This window comes from Rhinopithecus roxellana, chromosome 14, assembly GCF_007565055.1.
Source record: "Rhinopithecus roxellana isolate Shanxi Qingling chromosome 14, ASM756505v1, whole genome shotgun sequence".
Taxonomy (NCBI): domain Eukaryota; kingdom Metazoa; phylum Chordata; class Mammalia; order Primates; family Cercopithecidae; genus Rhinopithecus; species Rhinopithecus roxellana.
This window is the reverse complement of record NC_044562.1, coordinates 70,939,451-70,959,378: the sequence shown is the minus strand read 5'-3', so window position 1 is coordinate 70,959,378 and position 19,928 is coordinate 70,939,451.

Here is a 19,928-nt window from a genome sequence, read left to right as displayed (position 1 = left end):
AGTCTCAGAGCCCAAGTATGTGCATTTTCAACAAGTGCCCACGTGATGCTGCTACCGCTACTCTTTGGAACCACACTTTGAAAACCACTGCATTAAAGAGAGGACATTTCAGCAGCAAAAAAGAAGACAGGAGGCAATCTCAGAATAAAAGAGAATCAATTAAATTGAGTAAATTTAGCTTTATTTTTTCTACTTCTCCCAGGTCAGTTTCACAAACAGTAACAATGTCTCTGAAGTAACATTTAGAGACTGTCTGATAAGTAGCCTTAGCCAGCTAGCCACATGTAGGTACTGAGCACTTCAAATATGACTAGTCCAAATGGAGATTTGCTGTAAGTGTAAAATACACACTAGATTTTAAAGATTTACTACAAAGACAGGGCATGGTGGCTCAGGCCTATAATCCCAGCACTTCGGGAGGCTAAGGCAGGAGGACTGCTTGAGCCCAAGAGTTTGAGACCAGTCTGGGCAACACAGTGAGACCCCATCCCTACAAAAGACTTAAAATTAGCCATGCGTGGTGGAGTATGCCTGCAGTCCCAGCTACTGGGGAGGTCAAGGCGGAAGGATCACTTGAGCCCAGGGCATCAAAGATGCAATGAGCTCGGATCATGCCACTGCACTCCAGCCTGAGCCACAGAATGAGACCCTGTCTCAATTAGAAAAAAAAAAAAAAAAAAAGACTCACTACCAAAAAAGAGAATACATTTCACTGATAATTTTTATACTGATGCAATCTCGGCTCACTGCAACCTCCACAACCAGGGCTCAAGCCATCCTCCCATCTCAGCCTCCCGAGTAGCTGGGACGACAGGCGCATGCCCCCCAAGCTCAGCTAATTTTTTGTATTTTTGGTAGAGACGGGGTTTCGCCATGTTGCCCAGACTAGTCTGGAACTCCTGAACTCAAGCAATCTGCCCACTTCAGCCTCCCAAAGTGCTATAAAGGCGTGAGCCATGGCAGCCGACCTAGAAAACTGTTAATTGCTTTGGGAGGTCAAGGCAGGTGGATTACCTGAGGACAGGAGTTCGAGACCAGCCTGACCAACATAGAGAAACCCTGTCTCTACTAAAAATACAAAAAATTAGCCAGGCGTGGTGGTACATGCCTGTAATCCCAATTACTCGGAGGCTGAGGCAGGAGAATCGCTTGAACCCAGGAGGCGGAGGTTGCCGCGAGCCTAAAGCACACCATTACACTCCAGCCTGGGCAACAAGAGTAAAAGTCCGTGAAAGAAAGAGAGAGAGAGAAAAGGAAGGAAGGAAGGAAGGAAGGAAGGAAGGAAGGAAGGAAGGAAGGAAGGAAGGAGGGAGGGAGGGAGGGAGGGAGGGAGGGAGGGAGGGAGGGAGGGGAGAGAGGGAGAGAGAGAGAAGAAAGATAAGAAAAATAAGAAGCGACAGAAAGCGCTAGAGAAAGAATACCAGAAATCGAAGACCGACCCTCCCGAAACTAAATGAAAGAAACCCTCCACTATCCACAAAGAAAAATCACTACACTCACGCTCCCTCCCTCCACTCACGAAAACCGCACTCCCAACCCCTCCACTCCTAACGCTTCACTCCTCATTACTTCCTTCCTGTCTTCCTATCCGACTCCTTCCTTCATTCCGTCCTTGCCTCCGCTCCCTCCGTCACTCCCTCCCTCCCTCCCGCCCCTCCCTCTCCCTCCTCCACGCCACAAAGAGACCCCAATGTAAAATAAATAACCTGTAACCGTTAATTGCATATGTGGCTCCCATCATAATTCCATCAGGCAGCATTGCCCTAGAGCAATGGCTCTCAGTGTAATCTCTAGACCAGCAGCATCAATATCACCTGGGAACATGTGAGAAACACAAATCCCACCCCAAACCTATTGAATCAGAACCTCTATGGATAGGGACCAGCAGTCTACATTTTAACAAGCCGTTCAAGAGATTCTAATGCATGTTAAAGTATAAGAACCACCGCTAGAACAGTGCTTATCAAACTTTAATGTGCACACAAATCACCTGGGGATCTTTAAAAATTCAGATTCTAGTTCAGTAGGAACTCAAGATCCTGCAGCTTGAACAAATCCCACATAATACTGGATACTGGTGGTTCTGATCATTCTTTGGGTGACAGAGACCTACTTGTAACATTTATTCCTTATTGAGCACTCTAACCAATATCCAAAACAAACAAATCAGCACACATCCCTAAACTCCAAAGGATTCCCACCTCAAGATTCCAATTAGGCTGCTCTAAGGGAGAGGAACTGTGTTTCACTGACAGAAAGAATTTTGTCAAGACTCTTTGAGAGCTATAAATAAATTCTTCCATTTAATTGTTTGCATTATCAGACAACCTGCCACGCTCATCTAATAAGAAAGTGTGTGTTTCGTATTCCTATTTTCTCCAGTAGGTTAATGGTGATTCAATATATTTAGAGCTGGAAGCTACTTCTACGAGGCTGGAACGTTTGAATGAAAAATGGGCACTCTAGCTGCGTCTCCCTTGGCAAAGTGATCCATTTAATCAGCACTGTTGTTTATACCTAGAGAGTGGGTTTTAATCCGAGTTACTATCTGCTGGTTTTAATTTAGAAAAGGTAAGTAGGATAAGAAAAGAAAAGGAAACTCTTCTCTTGAGCTGCACTGAGTCCATTTTTTGTTTATCCATCATGACAAGAGCCATGTAACAAGAGACAGAGGCAGACTTTATCAAATTCCAAGGAAATTCCACCATACATCTGAGAAGAAGCTCCCCCCATATTTGAGAGTGGTTTTTTTTTTTTTTCTGATTTCCCCCTTTATATTTTCTGATATAATTGAAATATGAAATAATGAAATATATTTCTTTATATTATTCTGATTTTCCCATTATATTTTCTCCACAACATCAATAGTAGACAAATACAGAAAAACACACACTATTTACAAGTGTCTGGAGAAAAAAATTTTTATAATTCAACTGAAATGATAGAAAGTCACTAATAATTGTTTAGCTTTTATTGTGTCATGTTTTTTAATAAACCAGAGGAGAAATCTAGGAAGTTAGGAAACATGTCTTTTATAAAACTTCTTTAAACTATAGAAAACTTCATTTTTTAAAATCAAAGTCCAAATATTTTATTGTTTATTAACCATTTTATTGTTAAGTATAAGACAAAAAACACAGAATTAAATGGGTAAGTTGGGTTTTTAAGGTAAATGCAATGTATTACCCTTCTCTATCAGTTTTGATAAAAAACCTATATGTGGTACATAATTCATGCTAGGTATAAGAATTTGCTATAAAATAAAGTTTTGGTCTATATACATATACATACATATTTTTTCAACATTTATGCATTGAGTTAAAGCCAACAATTAAATTCTACTTATAAAATCCTTAGTCATGAGAAGTCAGTCCATTTTGTGCCTAGACCTTATGGCCATTTCAATTGCCATATAATACCTGGCCAATAAAATTAAAAATTTGTTACTGAGATCTGTGAAGATTGCTCCTATGTTGCTATAAATATAAAGCAATCATTTATTGTTTAGACACAGAAAGTGAAAATAAGTTCTATAAATCATTGGGTTAGCTACCATATGGTAAAAGCTTAAATGCAATAGTCATTGTACTTGAAAACGGGCAATATGTGTCTTTTGCATGAGTTTAGATAGTGATGTGTGATCATAGTGGGGTAAGTGTTTCTGGCAATTGAATTTTCCAGGAAACGGAAAATGCTTTGTGGGGTCAACTGAGGAATGAATAAGGTATCCTGAAGAGCCTGGATATTTAACAGGCCATCTCTTGGGGTAGGACACTCAGGGTTCCCCTGGTCACACAGATCACTGGAGCAAATTGCTGTTACACAGACCTGGTGTTGAATCCCAGCTATCCTTAGTTACGAGCATGTTGACTTTGAGCGAGTCACTTAACCTCTTGGTATTCCAATTTCCTCAATTCAAATTGACCATGAGTTGAATAGCCATGCTTTTCCCAGAAATTTCTAGATAAATCATTTTCTTCTCAGACTCTAGAGCCCTGTGATTTTTAGATCATTTCACAACTTGGGAGGAAAACACCTACTTTCTGTTGGTGTTGCATGTATTATCAATAATATGTGTAGAGTCCCTGGAATACAGTCAGTGCCCACTAACTGTGCTCCACAAATGTGCAGGAAGACAGGAAGGCAATCCGGGAGAACTGACAGAGTTCCCACTGCTTCTCTTCCCACTCCATCCTGCATGGTGACTCTGAGCCTTTGAACTCAAATGGGAGAGATATTTATTTTCTTTGATTAAACCACTGAAGGTCTGTGTAATTTTTTGAATGCCATGGGATTTTCAATTCACTCAAAAACCAGTGCTTATGCTGCTATGTTTTCATTACACATTTTCCTTACCTTCCCAAGTCCTAGCTTTATGCACTCTTTCATTTATTTGTGTTTATTCACCAAATATTTATTTAACACTACTGTGTTAGATCTTAATGCAAGAGGAATTTTTTACACCTGCATTTCTCTAACTTCCCATATCTGAGGAAGCACCTGAAACACAGAGCTCAAGACCAGCACCACTTAGCTAAAAGTTTGGTCAAAAGATGACACTGATGATAATTGCAAATGAACTGACTATAGAGTCCAAAAGATTCCATGTTGCATTCAGAGTAAAATGCAAACCTTTTTGTGTGGCTCCTGCTGACCTCTCTAGGAACACCTCCCCACATTCTGCACCAACTATTTTAGAGAGCTTAAGCATCTCTTCCTCCCAAAACATTCCTAATGTCCTAGCCTCCTCCCCATCTCCACTGTATCTATCACAGTGTACTCTAATTTTCTGCTGAACTGATCGCTCCTCCTAGAGGCCAGTGGTTCTCAAGCTTTATGGAGAATCAGATTTAGTGGGTCTGTGGTAGGGCAAGAGAATTTGCAATTCTGACAAGTTTCCAGAGATGCCAATGCTGCTGGATAGAGATCACACCTTAAGAACATCTGCTCTAACCTACCAATTCTAAGAGGAAAAAAATCCCAATTTACTTTAACTTGTATCCCTGGTACCTAACACAGTATGGCACATGGTAGAGTGTCAAACGACATTTGTTGTATAAAAGTAATGGATGAACTAGTGAATCCCTTGTTATTTTGTGTGGAATGGAATGACAAATTGGTCTCCAAGTGTAAGAACCCAAGACACTCCTCCATCAGTATTAAGCTCCCTCTTATAATAAGTAGAGGGAAAGTGCTCCTCTCCTGGCCTCTGAGTTCCAGCATACTGACTATCTGGTGCTGCTGAAAGTACAACTTGAAAATGCAATTTATTTTAGACAGGTTCTCACTCTGTTGCCCAGCCTGCAGTGCAGTGATGCAATCATAGCTCACTGCAGCCTCAAACTCCTGGGCTCAAGTGATCTTCTTTTCTCAGCTGGGACTACAGGCACATACCACCACACCTGGCTCCAATAATTTTTGTATTTTTTGTAGAGATGGGAACTTGATCTAAATTTTATTTTTAATACATAAAACTATCCCCTAGGATCAAAGGCTTGATTTGGCTAAAGACAAAAATGTAAACCTTCTCTATGGTTAAATATTCCTTATTTAATAGTATTCGTATGCCAATAAGTAAAAGAAGACAAGTAAGATACTGGCATTAGAAATATGTCTTGAGGGCCACTAAATTTATTTCAAAAAAGTATGAAGTGCTCTTTCCCAAGATCAATACCGTAAATCAAGTTGACCAAATTTATTTGATAATCTGGGAGTTTTTTTTTAAATACAGATAACCAGAGCCCTCCTGTGGAGAGTCTAAATTTCATCAGTATGTAATGGGACCCCCAGAAATCAGTCTTTTTAAACAAGTTTCAGGTGGGGCCCAGATAGTGAGTGTTTTAAGCTGCCCATCAATCAGCTAACAAATTCACGGGCACCTAGTATTGAGAACCACTGCAGGAACTCATGAACTCATGTAAAAATTTTCTCATGAAACTATTTTTGGCCTAATATTGTTCACCTGGAACAGGTTAGGTCATGGTGCTAAAAGCCAGGTTCTCAACCTGGAATGTTGCTTTCTTGCCCTTTGGTTTCCTGGAGGGAAGAAATGTGTAAGGCATTTCTACCACAGATCAAGTTTTGCGTCATGACACAATGGGGCATGAGCCACTCCAACAACAACAATAGAACCATTAGTCAAAAGACCTCAGGAAAAAGGGAAACCTGTCACAGGATGACGACAATTACCCAATTATTCTGAACATAACAAGTAAATCTTTAATATTTGTCTTATGGCATCAGAACTATGGCATGATCTGGAGAAGTAATTAGCATATTGTAATCTTATGCTGGTACAATGTCAGAGTAAAATAAAGGTGGGCTCTGGAATGTACGGTGGGGAAGATAGAACTAGAAATGTTTTTGCATTTGAGTACAAATATGGTGGTATCAACAATTAACTTTCCACTAAAAAGTAGTTTTCCTGTTTATACATATGTACTGGTGGAAAAAAATTTGATGTTGTTGGATATTGTGTTTGGAATAGGACTTCCTTTGAGATAAGGTTATTTAAGATGATAATTTTAATTCAGAAAGTGAAATGTTCTATCTTTTTAAAAATCAGATTATCTTGAAATCATACGTGCTTTCCTACCTCACTTCACTCACTTGCCTTCACATTAAATCTCAAGAATAAAATCCAAGCATTTCAGCAAATCACTGTATGCTGACCTCTGCCCAAAGATCTAGAGGAGGCCAGTCAGGCTTCAAAAGGACTGAGGTACTTCAGTTCATTAAACTGTTTAATATGAGCACTAATTTTTACAATCGTGTAATAAAAGTAGATGTTTTCCAAAATGAACAATAGACAAAGATAGAAAAGAATATATGCTTCTAGGACACACACCCATGGGGACTTTACAACTAAGAAGTCATTATTTTGCTAAAAATTAGTGTTGCAAAGTGCCATTCATTGTTAGCACAGCACCAGTACACAGGAGTCACCAGATGAATGTTTGACGACATTAGTTTTCTTTTATAACTGCCCGTGTCTTTCATTAAACAATGACCATCAAAGAAATTATTTCTTACAAAAGAACAATTTGAGGAATAAGAGGCTGCAAATGTGCAAACTACAGTTCACTGCATTTTTAATAAGAATTCTGAGCACAATAAAGATTTTATATCCAAATATATTATGAAAAAGTGGATGCTAATGCTATGTTAAAAGGTTACCACACTAGGTTTATTTGCCTCTTTCTTTTTTTCTCATATCCTAAGTCATAGGTTTTAAAACAAAATCAGGTCTGAGATTCATGTAATAGTTCCCATTTTAGTGTCTGTGAAGTCTTTGGGCATCACTTGGTCCTGGCCCCCACTGATCATGACCGGAGCCTGGTCTGCACTGGCTAGGGAAGGGAGGCACTGAAACAGGCTCTGCCTAGGTCCACACTTCACTCCCACCCGATCCCCCACTGACTCAGCTCTTCTCCAACATCTCCTTGTGTGGAAGATAAAATAATTGTGATGTACAGAAAAACCTACACCAAGAAACAGGAATAAGAACAACCTCCCTCTCTCCTATCCCCTGAATTCACACGGCTACTTAAAGTTAGTAAATTCAATAAAATTAGAGTTTAGTTCCTCACTTGCAGTAGCCACACTTCCAGTACTCAATAGCCCATCTGTGCCTAGTGGCTACCATATTCATTATTGCAGTGATAGGAAGGTCTATTGGACAGCACTAGCATCCAGAGGACCAGCTAAGGAGGGGAATAATGGTCCCCTAACCACTGGGCATGTTAGCCAAGGAGGAGGAAAGAAAGAAACAGTGCAGTCCCCTTTTTTCTCAGAAAACTGTTTTACTTCCACCAAAACTACCCCAAGTGGATTCCATTCTTTCTCTTCCCCAAATCCTTCCTCCTTCCTGACCACAGTGGGGAAGGAGGTGGTAGTGTGTGAGAGATTTTTAAAGCAATTTAAAAAAACAAAAACAATGCATACATCTTGTATTTTGCATACATCTTGTATTTTGAATGGGCCAGGCACATTGGCACAGTGGCTCATGCCTGTAATCCCAACACTTTGGGAGGCCAAGGTGGGAGGATCGCCTGCAGGTCAAGAGTTCAAGACCAGCCTAAGCAAGATGGTGAGACCCTGTCTGTACAAAAAAAAAAAAAAAATTTAATTAGCCAGGTGTGGTGGCACATACCTGTGATCCCAGCTACTTGGGAGGCTGAGGCAGGAGGAATCCTTGAGCCCACAAGTTCTAGGCTGCAGTGGGTTGTGATTTTGCCACTGTGCTCTAGCCTAGGCAAGAGAGATAGACCTCATCTCTTTAAAAAAAATAAATAAATAAAGTGATATGCCTGCATTTGCATTGCTGGCTCATGCTTGAAACCAGCTCACTGAGGTAACTTTTATATGGAAGTTACCCCTGTAATCCCTAGGCGTTCCACAGGGGCACATTGATTCAATTAAAATTATTTTAATAAGGCAATCATCATACTGATTGTTACTTGGAATTCATATTCATGCTGCTTTAAGTAATAGCCTTTAACTTAATTTCAAAGCTTTAAAATAATTGTTTTAATATTGATGAAGACAGGTCTTGCTACTGCTCTTAAATAAAAATCTGATTGGCAACAATCCTATATATATTAGAATACAAAAAGAATAGTAACCAATAGTAATGAAGTCATTTTTTTTTCTTCATGTCTGAAAAGCACACCCTCCTATTTCCAACATACACGGGTGAAGCTGAAGAGACTGACTACAGTAGACATCAGTAACATTCCCCCATATTCAAGTGTTCTCCACTTCAGGACACACAAAGATTATAATTCCCCCATGCCCCTTATTTTATACATAGCTATGTAATCATTTCTGGCCAATGAAATGAGAAAAGGAAGTGAAATGCATTGTTTCCAGGCAAAAGCAGTAATTGGCAGTTTGTGACTCCATTTTTCTCTTCCTCTCTTTGATGAGTTCTGAAGTACTGCAGGGGCAGGTCACTGTCTGAAGATGGTCAAACCTCCATCTCTCTAAAACATGATTTTTCTCTGCTGGCCTAAGAAACTGTTACTGTTACTGTTACTTTGAGATATGAAACAAGATTTTTTCGTGTGTCTGTCAGTTAAATACCATTATTTAATTCTTTCAGGGCTCTTTTTGAGAGTGGATCTCCAATAAAACTGCATCAAGACGTGCTATGGTTGTTTTTGTTTTTGGTGGAAACAGAGTCTTGCTGTGTTGTCCAGGCTGATCTCAAACTCCTGGACTCAAGTGCTGAGCCTCCCATCTTAGCCTCCCAAAATGCTGAGATTACAGCATTTGTAATGGCACATTAAATCTTGTGTCATGGATTTAACCATACACAAACACATCAGGCTGAGCGTAGTGGTTCATGCCTATAATCCCACACTTTGGGAGGGTGAGGTGGGCAGATTGCTTGAGCCCAGGAGTTTGAGAACAGCCTGAGCAACATGTTGAAACTCTGTCTCTACCAAAAAATCACAAATTAGCTAGGCGTGGTGCGGCACCTGTAGTCCCAGCTCCTCAGGAGGCTGAGGTGGGAGGATCACCTGGGCCTGGGGAGGTCAAGGTTGCAATGAGCCAAGATAGCACCACTGCACTCCAACCTGGGCCCCGTGCCTGGAGCTGTCCTTTCAGTACCATCTGAAATGTCATCCATGCCCTCTGACACCACTGCTGTATATTATGTGTGTATGGATAAGCTTCATGTGAATCCTTCCCTGACACATCTTCCCTCCTGTGCTCATTGGAGTGGATCTCCATTGTGCATAACATGGTGCACTGTTAATTATTCATATTTTAGACAGCAAACTTCTGGGAGGGCGTCTTGTATTACCTTTTTTCCTCCAATATGTAGCACTTTGTCTGAGAGAAGATAACTACTAATCATTTGCATGGAGAATTAATAAACAGATATATTTACAAGTCTGCTCATACGTGGAATGATCTAGAGTCACAAAGAGCCAACTCCCTTCCTTTACAATTAACTTCATGTTATTGTTGCCATATTTTAACACTCCTAAGATGACTGCCAATTAGCATACTATACTATAAAGTAAGAGAATGATGAGTCATTTGTTGAAAGCCTTTAAAGATCATTCACTAGCACTCAAGGCAAATGATATATGGATAAAAATAGCAAAAAAAGCACAGATTGGGATGATATACTATAGGATAATCATTAAAATATAATTTTAGAAAAATGATTCCCAATTTTTTAGAAGTGTCATACTTTGTAATTGATTATTGGATTTTATGATATTTCCTTATCTCAGCCTTAAAATGCAGTTATTTTATATATTTATTTTCAAAAAACCTAGGTAAGTGATCAGCTTATCTGCACATTTCCTTCTGTTTCTTCTTTTCAGTTTTGAAGACAGACAACAATTTTCCTCTATGTTACTTTCACCTATTATGCTCCAACCACAGCAAGAGTAACTCTGAAAGCTTAATCCCTTGGTTCTCAACCTGGCTACATCTTAGAATCACTTGGGGAACTCTGCTAAAAACACAGATGTCTAGGCCTCACTCCCAAAATATTGTGATTTAATTGACCTGGGTGTGATCCAGATTATTTTAAAAATCCTACAGTCAGGATTGAAAACTGCTAGTTCAGTCAAATCATCAATTGGATAGAAGACTGGACTGGGGATAAAAGGCTCATTCATTCATTAAATACACATGCTTGTCAGCCTTCTCCCCATGTACTGGATACTATACTAAGCCCTGGGATGCAAAGATAAACGAAGCACAACCCTAGAGAGTTTCACCGTCTGACTAAATAGAAAAGTAAATTACTTAAGTGCTCTAATTAAAAGAAATAGGGGACCATGACAGACCAAAGGAGTGGGGGGCAATTACTTAATCCTGGCTGGGAGGGTTAGAAAATTCTTTTTGGAAGAGCTACATTGTCCGGGATGTTGAACAAGATAGCATTTAACCTGGCGAGAAAAGGATAACAAAGACATCCAACAGAGAAGACAACATTCATGAAATATAAAATTGTGATACTGTCAGGGGACTGAAAGCACTTAATGTGTCTAGAGCCTGCCATCGGATAAATCAGGGAGGCAACTGTGGAAGAGGAGGGGAAAAAGCAGGCAAGGGCCAGGTCATGACAATCCAAGAGGCCTCCGTTCTGACAACAAAGTCATCACAAGGTCAAAAGCCACCTGGCTATCTATGAGATATACAGCTATACCTGAAATATATTGCCATTTAATTGCGATATACACCTTGCAATGAACTCCTGTTCCTGCCCAGCAACATGAAGGCATGGCCTACAGGGACAGGCCAAGGGGTGGCTTAGAGAACTTTAGCTCCTCTATAATACCTGTTTTTATTCCCCTCTTCCAGGGACTATCTCAAATGAAAACAAAACCTTGTAAAAATAATGTACTTGTTATACAAACACAGCTTCAGTGCAAGTTCTTGAACACCCTTTCCAACTGCAGGTACTCCCCTGAGCCCCATCCTGCCTTTGAAGTGGTATTACATTGTGGTTCAGCTCACAGCTTCTGGAATCAGACCATCTAGATCCAGATTCTGCCTCTATTACTTACCAGCATTATGATCCTGAGCAAGATGCTTAACTTATCTAGGCCTTAGTTTACTCACCTGTAAAATGGAATTATAAACAGTACCTCTTTCAGAGGCTTCTGAGAATGCAATGAATGTACAGCACTAAGCACAGGGTCTGGCACAGAGGCAGCATTCCATCTGTATTCGATCTAAAGCTCCACTGCAATCAAGGTGGTCCTCACTCCAGCAGCTCCCATGTCACATGGACATGAGTGAGAAATGCCACAGCTTAGGCCCCACTTCCAGCCACTTAAACCAGAATCTGCTTTTTAACAGGATGCCCAGGTGATTCACATGCACATGAAAATTTGAGAAACACTGCCACAAAGTATCATCTAGCTACACCATTCTAAAATTTTAAATCTCAAAAGCGGGGAATGATCCTGTTTACTCAAAGTAAGAGTGCTGAAGGCAATAGTTCTTGACCCTCACTGGGCATCAGAATCACACAGTGAACTTCTAAAGAAATCACATATGCCTGGGCCCAACTCCACCAACCCTATGCCACCTCTGCCTCCCTAGAGATTCTGATTCTGTGACCTAGGTGAGTGGAACCCAGGCATCTTTTTTTTTCTTTTTAACAAAGCTTCCCACATGATTCTAATGAGACTGAGACCCACTGGTTTAAAGAGTGCATTAAATTCTGACAGAGTCTACATGGCGACTGGGCTTATCAGGAAAGGAAGCTGAGTTGGTAAAAAGAAGCTAATCTGTGAGTTGAGGAAGGAGTTCCACTGAGACCTGTGAGGGGTTTTAAACCTCCGCTGTTCTCCTTAGGCTGTAATGGCCTTACCTTCTTCATGTCCGTACCTATGGTTTCTACTCCAGTCCTTCACTCCCCCTCTCCTTAAATCTTGACAAAGGAGCTTGACTCTAGCGTGGCACACTCACCTTCATTGCACCTCCGTCTGCTTCCTCCCCAGCAGCAGCTTTCTATGGCTCAGGGACTGTCTGGTGACTCAGTCCCGACTGCCCAGTGCTCCACTGTGTGCTCACCCACATCCTATGTTTTTGACCCAGGGCTGGTCCTCGATCCTAGTCTTGATGAGAACTAGAAGACACTTTCTCAGGGCCATAATCCTGAGGAAGAAAGAATACAAACCTTCCCCAAAACACAGAAGGTTCAGCAGGCTAGGGAGAGATCGGCCTTCTTGAAGACAAGAGAACTAGCTTCTCGGAGCTGCAGCTGCTGACAGTTATGCCCCAGTCCTCCCCCTCCCGACTCCAACTAATTTTAGCAGCAAAATAGCTAATAACACAGAAGAAAATTAAACAATTAAATGTTGCAATTGTACTCTTTAATTTTGAAAATTTCATAGCAAAATGCTCTGAGATTGACCCAAGGGTTAGAAAACACTGATTTTAAAACTTGCTCTTATAAATTAAATCATTGGTTTAGTAGCACTAATTCTAAGTGCAATGGGAGATCATTGAAGGGTGTGAGCAGAGTTCAAACGTAATCCAATTTGCCATTTTTTAAAGACCCTTCTGGTTGCTGTGTGACAAACAGAATGCAAGGGGCAAAAGTGAAAGCAGGCAGACCAGTCTGGGAGTGACTACAGGGATCCAGGAACAAGATGGTGGAAGCTGGACTTGGGTGATGACAGCAAGGATCAACAAAGCCTGTGAGATTCAAGAGATGTTTTGAAGGTAGAATTAACAGGACTTGCTGATGGATTCAATAAGGTGGGTTGAAAAAAGAGGAACCAAGGATAACTCCTAGGATTCCAGCTTGAACCTCTGGAGAGAGCCACTTACCATAATGGGAAAGACTAGCAAAGACAAGGTCTTTGAACAGACCTACTGAGGTGTTCTGGCAACCACCCAGCAATAAAGGGGAAGGGGCAAGCAGAACCACCAGGTAGAATGTCAGAGGAGTCAAGAGCCTGGCAGAAGCAGACATCCAGGTTTGCATTTAGCATTAAAAGGATCTAGCAGCCCAGACTGAAGCCTCAAACACCAGTGAATTTCCCCAGGTCCCAATCTTTCAGTAATGAGGGTATTTGTCAGAGAATAAAGAGACACTCGAACACAGAAGAAAAAAAAGACACAGATATAGCAATAGATGGAGCTTGGTGGGCACAATGAAGCAAGGACTAAGACCCTGGAACCTAGGCAGGGCAGGATGAGAGAAGTAGTAAACAGTCTCTTTTCTGGCAAGGCACAGTGGCTCATGCCTGTAATCCCAACACTTATGGAGGCCAAGGCAGGAAGACTGCTTGAGCCTAGGAAGTCGAGGCTGCAGTGAGCCACGGTCATACCACTGCACTCCAGCCTTGGTGACAGAGAAAGACCCTGTCTCAAAAAATGAAAAATAAACAAACAAAAAAAAATCCTCTTTTCTGAGATGTATTCCCAGAATCTGGCAGAGTCCTTGCCCACGTTAGGTACTCAGATATTTGTTAAATGCCTTTATTTATTTAATGAATACTTACATAATGCTTACTATGTACCCAAGCACCATCCTAAGTGCTTCAAAATATTGACTTGTTTAATCCTCACAACAACCCTACGAAGTAAAAACCACTGCTATCCCCATCTTTCAAAACCAATCAAAACTGAGGCATGTCAGATGAAGTAATTTGCCCACGGTCACACAGTAAGTAATGGCAGAGCCAGGAATCGTCTCCAGAGTTCATGCTCTCAGCCAACAAGCTACGCTCTGAATGAATAAATGAAGTCAGAGGTACTTCCTTTACTGAGATAGAGATTTTTACAAAGTTCTCACTTTCAAGCTGCTGCAAAATGCTGGTGAATTCAAAGTTGTTGCTGAGATCAAAGCCAAGTGAGTCAGAATCCACGCTTACATTCTATGCAGCCACCACCAGTGACTTCTAATATGAGACTTGGATGCCTTAGGACATATAAAGGCAACACTACAGTGCCCACTTCCTATCAGGATGATACACACTTCTTTTTTTTCATGTCAGTACAACTAGTTGAGTTCATGGTAAATGATCATCTGTCCCTCCTACTCCTCTCCACCCTAAACATAGGTACTTCAATGAGTTTGATACATTAACTTAATTTGTCTGAATCCTTTTAAACCATGTTGTGTTATTTTCTTTATGGCTGTTTTACATTTATGTAAATGGTATTTATGCTAAATATATCAATCTTTCATATATTTTTAACTGAACACTTTTTTTTTTTTTTTTAATGGAGTCTCTCTCTGTCACCCAGGCTGGAGTGCAGTAGTGAGATCTCGGCTCACTGCAACTTCCACCTCCCAGGTTCAAGCGATTCTCCTGACTCAGCCTCCTGAGTAGCTGGGATTACAGGTGCACGCCACCACACGCGGCTGATTTTTGTATTTTGCGTAGAGACGAGGTTTTGCCATGTTGGCCAGGCTGGTCTCAAACTCCTGACCTCAGGGGATCCACCTGCCTCGGCCTCCCAAAGTGCTGGGATTACAGGCATGAGCCACCACACCCAGTCCACTGAACACTATTTTTTAAAATTATAAGATGTTACTGTAAAGCTATATTGCTTCTAACTACTGCCAAACATGCCTCCACTACATTTTACTCACCCATTCCTCCTGTGATGGACACGAGAATGCCTCAAATACCCTCTACCACAAATAAGACTGAGATGAACATTTTTGTGTGTATCCTCTACTGAACTTAAGGAAGAATATATCTGGAAGATATGCCTCAAAGAGGTCATAATGTATTTATGTAGATTGAATACTGAAAGACTGTTTTCCATAATAGCTGTACCAGTCTAGACACTCACCAACAGTGCATGGGGACTCCCATCACCCACATGCTGCCAATACTTGCTGTTGTCCACCTTTTAATTTTTGCTGATTGTCCTCGTTAGTATAAGGGTGAGTAAAAAAATAAAGTAGACTTTTTTTGCCAATTGGATGAGTATGGAGTGATAACTTGTTTAAATTTGCTGTTCTCTGATAATGGATAAATTTCAGCATCTGAAAATAACCTATTTATATCTTTCGACCATTTCTCTGTTGAGTTTGTTATCTTTTTCTTCTTGATTTGTGGGAGGTCACTGTATATTCTTTACATTAACTTGCTGCTGCTTTTAAACATTGCAAACATCTTTTCCCAGTCTATCATCTATCTGTTAAACTTCCTTATGAACTGTCTCCATTTTCTATGGCAAATCATAGGGACTTTTGGTAAAATGACATTCTTTTTTCCTTTAAAGTAGACTGGGGAAATGTGAAGGCCTTCAGTTCTCATAATTGCAAAACCATCCCTTCACCAAACCGTGAGATGTAATGACTAAGGAGAGAGCCCGAGAAATAAATTTGAAGTTCTAATTCCCAGACCACTAAACTGGTGATTAAGGAATGTTTTTGGTGTATTCTATTAATAAGCTGAAGCCATTTTTTAACTTACGCCATTTTGTTCCACAAAGGGTCTGAGGAAGCTTATAAGAAAAACAAGCAATAAAATTAAAAAATATAAATTTAAAAAATCAGGAACAAGGAAAACACAGCAGAATAGAAGGTCAAGACCAGTAGGAAACTAAGAATGCAGATATGTAGGCCACAGGGTCCTACGAAGTTATTAATGTTGAGCCAAAAATTTGGCTCTGAGCTTCTTGGCAACCAGAGGGAAAAGGGAAAAGGGAATACAATCAGGTACATTCAACGATATTCTCTTTGTTGATAAGAAAACACAAATTTCTCAGGGGAAGATAAGTTTTTCCTGGCCCTGAGTTCCAAGAGAATTCCTCAGGTGGGTTTCATGTCAGTGACTGTTTTCTCACTAACATCTCTATGGTAAAAATGATGTTTCGTGTTTCTTGTAACATCTCAGCGAAAGCTAATGGCCACCAAACTTTAATTGCTTAAAACACAGAAAGCAACCCAGTCTATCATCTGCCAGTTAAGTGTGAAAAAGGAGGAAATAGGCCGGCCATGGTGGCTATTGGTAGGCTGAGGCAGGCAGATCATTTGAGGTCAGGAGTTCCAGATCAGCCTGATCAACATGTTGAAACCCCCGTCTCTACTAAAAACACCAAAAAAAAAAAAAAAAATTAGCCAGGCTTGGTGGCGGGTGCCTGCAATCCCAGCTACTTAGGAGGCTGAGGCAGGAGAATCGCTTGAACCTGGGAGGCAGAGGTTGCCGTGAGCCAAGATCACACCACTGCACTCCAGGCTGGGTGACAGAGTGAAACACCATTTCAAAAAAAAAAAAAGAAAAGAAAAGATAAAGAAAAAGGAGAAAATGAAGAGGAGAGGAGGAGAAAAACAAGTCCATCCAAATATGCAATCTTTGAGAGTTCAATTTAGTGTAAGAATCAAACCAAAAATATCTGGTAAAAGTAATGACATATTAGTTAAGATAACACTGGCTGCTATAACCAAAAACTCTGAAACTCTCAGTGGCTCAACACAATAGAAGTTTATTTCTCACTCATGTAAAACCAAAACGAGAACCAATCTCCTTCCTTCTTGAGGTCCCTCCATATTCTACACACAAGAAAAGAACATAGAGGACCATGGATGGGAGGTTTTTATAGACCAGACCTGGAAGCAACAACACATCACTTCTGCTCACATTCCAATGGCTATGTGGACTTGGTCAAATGAGGCCAGGCACAGTGGCTCACACCTGTAATCTCAGCCCTTTGGGAGGAGTTTGAGACCAGCCTGGCCGACATAGTGAAACCCTGTCTCTACTAAAAGTACAAAAATTAACGAGGCATGGTGGCGCATGCCTGTAGTCTCAGCTACTCGGGAGGCTGAGGCAGGAAAATCACTTGAACCTGGGAGGTGGAGGTTGTGGTGAGCCGAAATCACACCACTGCACTCCAGCCTGGGCAACAGAGCGAGACTCTATCTCAAAAAAAAAAAAAAAAAAAAAGAACTTGGTCAAATGGCCAGTCCTAACTGTGAGGGAGACTGGGGGTATAATCTAAAGCTATGTACCGGGGAAAAGGGTGAACATTTAATACCCAGCCACAAATTATCAGTTGTGTCTTTCAAACATTTCTTTATAATTTCAATTTTCTAAACCAGGATCTAGCAAACTATGGCCTGCAGGCCAAATTTGCCTTACCACCTGTTTTCATACGGCCCACAAAACAAGAAATGCTTTGGTATTTTTTAATAGTTAAAAAAATCAAAAGAAGAATAATGTTTTGTGACACATATGAAATTCAAATTTCAGTCTCCATAAATAAAATGTTCTTGAAACTCAGCCACATTCATTCATTTACATATTGTCTATGGCTGTTTTTGTACTAAACAACAGCAGAGTCAAATAGTTGCAACAGAGGCCATACGAATGGGAAAGTCAAAAGTATTTACTAGCTGGTCCTTTGCAGAAAAGGTTTGCTCACCCCTGTTTTAAACTGATAAGAGTTTTTTAGAACTAAGCAACAGGTACTTCTAGGCAGTGACCTGAAACACAAATATGCCTGCTATGGTAGTTGAAGTATATTCATAAGCATCAGTGATTAAATGGGCTGATGGCAAAATTGATATATTTTGGGAACACTGAGGGGTCTGAACAAGCTTCTGGCCATTCCTCTATATGTAGAGTTAGATCAAGAAGAACTTGCAGGCAAAGCTAGAATTTTTCATAAGAAACATTTCTGGATCTATACCAGTTAAAAAACCCATGATTAATCAGTTAGTCGTTTTTACATAAGCAAGTAAAGACACAGTTTTCCAAATTCCTCGAATAAGTAAGCATCTCTTCAATAGAACTGTTAGATATTATACTAGCATGGCTTGTTTTTATTAAATAATGTATCACACTGTTATAGAAAGAATATGATTTTCTGGAGATTGTAAATACTTTAATTCCAATGGTGAAAAGGTAAAGGATAAAGTTGGCTAAGAATCATAGTTCATGAAATCAAATATCAAAGTTTATTTATAGATAGTTTCCTGATGATTATGTTAGCATAATTTTCTTTGTTTCTTGATTACTTAAAAATCAGATCAAGAACAAAAGTGACTCCTTTTTATCAGAATGCCTATCAACCTCAAATACTGACTGATAGCATTCCTTTCTATTGAAGTTTCAAAAAATAAATAGGTTCACAGGGAATATGTGCTGCTAGTACACACAAATGAACAGTTTTAAAATTTAAGAAGTAATAAAATGTACCAACATATCAAAATAAGCTTTAAAAATAATCTTGGCATTAATGTCAATAGGCACTCCCTGGGGAACTCCAGGGACATAAAGCATAAGCTTCAGGACAAAGTTGTGCTTGTAGCCACTGTAGCTGCAGTCATCCAGAGCAAACAAAACCTTCAGCCCTGCAGAGCCAGGCTACCTGAGACCAGAATGCCCCAAATTTGGGAATGACCTCAAAATCAGTGTTTCAGAGTTCAATATCAAGCTCCTTGTTTTATATAAGAAGAAACCGAGCACAGATTGAGTAAGGAACTTGCCCAGACCACACAGCCAGCAGTCAGCAGCACTGGCATTAGGACTCCAGCCAGAACCTTTCCGTCTTGTGGGTTCTTTCTCTAGGGGTGTCCAATCTTTTGGCTTCCCTGGGCCACATTAGAAGAAGAATTGTCTTGGGCCACACATAAAATACACTAATACTAACTACAGCTGATGAGCTAATATATATATTATATACATGTTATATTATGTATTATATATAAGTATATTATATATGTTATATTATATATATTATACAAGTATATTATATATGCTATTATATATTATATATATTAGCTCATCAGCTAATACATATGGCATATTCCCATAATGAAATACTATATAATATATTTTATATATATATCATAATGTTTACACACCTGTGTTGGGTCGCATTCAAAGCCATCCTGGTTGCATGGAGCCCACGGGCCGTGGGTTGGACAAGCTTTCAAGTCTACACCATAATTCATCCTCCTGCACACTGGCTCTCTGGAGCCATCAGTTCATTGACTCAAGCAAGGTTAATGTATCCTCCTTCTGAGATAGATTAAATTCAAGTCCAATACCACTTAATGCATGAACATCATCCCAATGAGACCCATAAAGCAGAGGCCCTGTCAGCTTTGTAGGGCCCCAAACATCCCACAATGCCTTTTTGCCAGACCTGAATTGGCAAAACTCTTTGGCCAAAGGCTCAGATGTCTTTCACCCTTCTCTTCAGACTGCATTGGTAAACCACGCTTCTTTTCTTTCCTCCTTGCCTCCTACTTACTTCTTTTGTAGCATCTGCTTTGTAGATCATTATTCTGTGGTGCGTGAGGACGGACAACACCAACAACCACACCACGACTCAATCACTGAAGAATGTAATTCCTGAACAACCAGATGCACCACTTTTACTTTAATACTTCGAATTACTGTGTGGAAATCCAGGATGTGTTTGTAGATTTATTTCTACTAACACAGCAATTTTTAAAAGTAACTAAAACT